Raw genomic sequence first — 6000 nt, 5'->3', positions numbered from 1 at the left:
GAGACTCACATGGAAATAATTATTGCAGAGCATTGATTTCAAAATTAAAAGGGGCCAAAATATTGCGAAGGAGCAGGGAGCATATAAGAAGAAGATCTGATGAATCAGGAGGAGCTTCTCAGAAGAAGTTTAAAATAAAAGATGAAGGATGAGGAAACTAAGCTAGGAAGAGAGGGGACAAGAGTGGACAGTGCAGGGTTGAAGCAGAGGAATGGATGGAGCACAGACCATAGAGAGGGCTCATGGACCAGACAGGTACAGCGTGAGCCAGACGGAACACAGAATGGATGGAGCATGGACCAGATAAATGGCTCATGGACCAGACAGGTGGCTCAGGGACCAGACAGGTGGAGCATGGTCTGGATGGAGCATGGTAAGCAAAAGAGCATCTATGTGAATGGTACATGGAGAGCCAGAAATGTGCCAGAAATGATGCCGAGGAGCTAGGTGGGGACTAGATCATTCAGAGCCTTACAGCAAAGGTTAATGATTACAGATTTTATCCTTAAGCCAAGGGAAAGCTCTTATTAGTTGATAAAGGACTTGAGTTTTACATTTTTACATCTCTTGCTGATATGAAGAGAAAGCGCTGGGGGAAAAAGTGGAGGCAGGGAGAAAGAGTATAGCGTCCAAAAGAAGAGAGTGGCGCCCTGGACAGGGTAGGAGTCATGGAAATGCAGGAAAGTGGGCGTGTTTGGAAATAGTTAGAAGGAAGGGCATAACAGACTTGGTAAGGTCCCAGATGTGGGTGAGGAATGGGGAGCAGTAAGACAACGTGAAGAATCTGTGCAAGTGTTTGGAACGGACGTCAGGAGGGGCTGGCACCTGCCTCTGAGCTGGGGAGCATCCAATGAAGAATGAGCGTTGGTGGGGGAGCGGGAATTTAGTTCTGAGTGCTCTGAGTTCGAAGCACTGGTGAGAAATCCTAGCGGAGATGCTGAGTCAGCAATTGGATGGAGGTCGCTGGTGATCCTAACGAAAGCACTTCCAAGGGAAAGATAAGGTGAGAAGTCAAACGAAAATGAGATACAGAGACTCTACCAAGAGGGTGGTAGCTCGATGGAGGAGGTGGACTCCTGGGATTTTTCAGACTCAAAGGACAGCAGTGTGGTAGGGGCCAATGGGAAGGCTGCAGGGTGGGGGAGGGCTGTGTGAGACTCCTGAGAAGCTGGAGGGATGGAGCCCAAGCTTGGGGGGCGGGTGCCGCTGGCCCAGCGGCAGGTCACTTCCTCCCTGGTCCTAGGGAAAGAGAAACCAGGGGGCGAGGAAGATGGTGGGAAGCTGCGGGGGTTCATTTAGATGGCTTTTATTTTCCCTGTGTCTGTGATGGGAGAGGAACTCAACCCCGCCGCTCCTTGGTATGGGAGCTCCTCTGATGCAGGAAGGGGTCACCGACCTTGGTTTTGCATCTCCGGTGCCCAGCACCAGATATTCCACAGAGTAGTGGGCAAGGAAAGAACAGACAACTCTGAATAGCAGAGGTGGACCCTGAAAGTACCCTCGTCCTCCTGGATAAAGTGACATGCATCCCTACTAACCTCCTGGATCGCTAGAGATGTGGGTGAGCCCACTTTCCCCACCCAGCCTCCCGACCCCAGATGGCTGGTGGCTGGTGGCCCTTCTCACTTCCCCAGGCATTGCTCCTCTCCCTCACTTGTCCACCGGTTCGGTCGCTCTTTCAATGGCACATAAATACACCCGCCCATGCACTCCTCTGTCTCACAAACTCACCCCTTCAGGCACACATTTACTTCTCTGCTACTCATCCTTGCGTTGACTCACCCACACATCCTCGCAGACACTCAACCGTAAGCACACATGTGCTGGCATCAGTCCCGTGCGGAGCCCGAGGCTGCCCGGGGGGCAACCTCAGTGTTCCTGCCTCCCAGGAGCTCACAGGATGGGAGAAGACAGACACGATCCACACACCAATATGTGATGATGGAGGTATGCCGCGTGCTAGGATTTCAGGCTTCCATGATCTCTAGTCCAGAAACAGCACGGAGTTTCAGCTACTGCAGAAGGGGGCTGGACCACAGAAAGCAGATGGGTGATTTGTTCCTCCCAAAGATTAGGACACAGGGGTGGAAAAGCTAAGTAGAGGAGATGGTGATAAATCCCACTCATATCTTAGCATTTGGAAGGGGATACCCAGGAGGAAGGGGAAGAAACAGATACCCCCTCAGCTTAATAATTACAGAGGGCAGAGTGGGGACAACACTATTTCACTGCTTTACCACACAGAAATTTAGACGTAAGCATGTTTTGTTTTGTTTTGTTTTAACTGAGGCGTAAGCACTAACAGACTTAGAAACTGGTTGTGTACTTCCTAAATCAGCAAAAAAAAAATTTTTAAGAGAAATGTAGTCTATATAATATACTAAAAGATAGCAGGGAAGAAAGAAAGGGTGAAAAAAAGAAAACAAGCATTAAGTGCAGTTTTGTTTAAGTTCAAACAAGACAATCCAGAAAAAAATGTAAATGAGTTAAACGCCCTTAAAAGAGGGAGTTTTCAAGTCAAAAATCCTCAAAGCCAACTATATGTTGTCTATTTGAAGCACACTTTCAATAAATTAACTCAAATCCAAGGGATGGGCCTCAATTTTCGTGCATTTGCCTCTCAGGGAGCCCACACAATCACGCGTTGACATCTGAAAAAACTACCGAATTTATACAGCAGCTGATGGCCAGCAATCAACTCCCTATCAACGGCATCCCCAGTTTTGCATACATAGCAATTTGTTCAATTTGTTTCTGCAATTCCTTAAATGTCTCGTTGCAGAGGCTTTCAAAAGGTATTCTTAGGGGTACTTGGGGCCCCTGTCACTGTCAGGGTGGTGCCCACAGCTCAAGGTCTCTGCCCAGCTCCAAATAGGGCAGCTTTGATTTGATCTATTTTACTTATTGAGCTTCTGGATAATATTTGGTCTGAATAAAAGGCTTGGCTGCATTTGAAAACCAGTGTTTAATTACATTTTGCTCTTATTGTTTTATAAAAATAAGTGGAAAATGGAAAAATAAAACCGCTGATACCGGTGGTAAGAACATAGACCTCATATATACTTAAGAAATGAAGACAAAGATGGAAATCATTAGGTGAACCTAATGTGGCCAGTCCTTAGCCTCAATAATTGAATTTAAGGCAGTCAACTATGTATTTGGAAAGAATGAAATTAAAGAACATCCGTGGAATGCTAGAAATTGCCTGGAAAGGTACAGAATGTTGAGCTCTCGAAGAGCAGAATTCTCTGGAACATGCAAGTCTCTGGTTCAACTTTCAAACAACACTTTGCCTTGAATACAGACTTCCAGAAACAATCATATGAGAAAGCAGGGTTACTTAACTCGGGAATACGAATGAAAATAAAGCAGAGGTGCTTCTGAATTTCAAGTACCCAAGAGCAAAGTCATTAAGCAGGTTGAAGAAAACCACCTCTCAGAGACAGAAGGTACCATCCACAGCAACGACATTCACAAACATTTACATTAGGAATAAAATAGCATCCAAAAATGGGGAAACAGAAACAGTGTCCAGAGCCCTCTCAGTCATAAAGACATCAAATAGGCAAAAAGTAAGTGAGAAACATACCTCAAATCTAGAGGCAAGTAACATTGTACTTAGAAAATGAGAAATAAAGATGCTTACTTCATCAATATTAGTTTACACTGTCCTAAAAGGTCTAACCAATACAATAAAACAAAAAATAGATAAATGTTATAAACTATTAGAATGACGTTTAAATTACAGTTATTTACAATTACTTAATTCTTTACTAAGAAAATCCAAAAGAATCAACTGAAAAGCTAGTAAAACTAAATGTCTTTACATCAAAATTTGTATCCTATAAACAAGATGTACACCTTACTTTTAAAGGCCCATGAAACATTCACAAAATTAATTAAAGAAAGCACAAAGAAGACATCCATAAATTCCCCAAAGTAGAATTTGTGTGTCCACGTTCTCTAACCGCAATGAAATATGACCACAATTGAATAAAAAAGTATAAGCAACAATACACAACCCAAATAAAGTAGAAATTAATTTAAAAAGTAAGCTCTACTTTTGCATATTTAATTCAGATAATCATTTCTTCTAAGAACTAGAAGAAATGAAAAGCATAATTACAAGAAGAAAGGAAAAGCATAATTATAAAAATTTTAAAATATTGAAAAGACTACATATTAAAACTTAGACAGGCAGTCAAAATTGCAAACAGAGGCAAATTCATACCACGAAGTGGTTTCACTATTAAAGAAGAATAACATAAGGGACATATGAACAGATCTATAAAACAAGGAAAGCAGAAGGAAGGAATCAATAAAGATAAAAGCAGATATTGGTGAATTTGAACACACACACAAAAACAGTTGAATTGATAAACTATTCCCAAGAACTGATTCTTTGAAAAACCTCTAAAATATACACTCCTCTACCTCACCTAATAAAAAAAGAGATAAAGTACACATATACAAAATTAAGAATGAAAAAGATGATATAATCACAGAAATAGATAAAATTTTATTATAAAAATACTATTTATAATTCTATGCTAAGAAATATTTAAATCTCAGAAAAATAGATTATTTACTAGGATTAATATTAGCTTTAAAAGAATCATCGAGCACTCGCTATGTGCCAGACTCAGTGCAAGATACTTTATCTCTTTAATTCTCACAGTGGCCCTCTTAGCTACAGGCTCTCATTAACCATTTAACAGGTGAGGAAACTAAGAATTAGGGAGAAGACATAGTTTTCCTGAGGTCACATGAGAAATGACAGAGCAAGAATTTGAACCCAAGTTGTCTGATTCCAGGGCCTGCACATGTAAACACTGAGCTATATTAGGAAAAGAAGCAAACATGCTAAAGATTTAGAAAATCTAAAGAATCCAATAAATACAAAAGAAATAGGAAAAGTTGCCAGAATTATCCCAGGAGAGTTATACGGCTGAGTTCTTTCAAGGTTTCATGAAATAGATCATTCAAATGATGTATATATGGTACAGAATACAGAAAAAGGTGGATGGTTCCCTAATTCATTTTACAAAGCCAGCATAACTTTGAAATCAAATGAACAAAAAATTAATTTGAGATACTAGCGGACCAAATCATGTAGTATATTAAAAGGACAGTATACCACAACCAGGTAGAATTTGATCCAAAAATGTTTCAAAGTTATGAAACATTATTATAATTCATTGCATCAACAGGTCAACGGAGAAAAACAACACCAATATCTCTATAGATATCAAAAATGTATTTCATAAAATTCTAATCCATTCCTGATTTTAATCGTACATGAAATAGAAATAAATACTTAATTAGCATTATAAAAACATACAGCCTTAAAAAAATATCTGTTATCATACTTAACATGAACCAGAAATGAGACAAAGTTTTCTGTTATCAACAACTTAATGTTTTGGAAGATCTAGCCAATACTATAAGACAAGGAAGAGAAATAGAAGAGATAAAATTTTTTAAAATTTGCTATAATTATATAGATATGAATGACTCTTTACCTAGAAATTCCAAAACATACAACTAAAACCTTGTAGAACATATGAGAGAATTCAATGAGATAGCCAATAACAATAGATACATAATCTCTTCCCTACATACCAGTAACAACCAGGCAGAAAATATAAGAAAACATTCACAATAGAAGCAGTACTTAATTCCTTGAAATACACTTAATGACAAATTGCGAATTTGTCAAATTTGACAAATTGAGAATATATATATTAAACTGTAAAATATGTAAAGCCAAAGTATCAAAAAATACCAATTCTCTTTAATTTACAATTTTATAAAATTCCACAGAATATCTATAAAGCATGTTTTTAACTTCACCATATTACTAAAATTCACCTGGAAGAATAAACAAAAGAGACTAAACAAGAAAATCTTGAAAAATAAGAATGAAGGAAGACTATTGCTATCAAATAATAATACATATTATAACTATACAATATATTATAACAAAGCAATACTAGGGTA

The sequence above is a fragment of the Eubalaena glacialis genome, chromosome 2, assembly GCF_028564815.1.
Source record: "Eubalaena glacialis isolate mEubGla1 chromosome 2, mEubGla1.1.hap2.+ XY, whole genome shotgun sequence".
Classification (NCBI taxonomy): Eukaryota; Metazoa; Chordata; class Mammalia; order Artiodactyla; family Balaenidae; genus Eubalaena; species Eubalaena glacialis.
Note: the sequence above shows the minus strand (reverse complement) of the source record.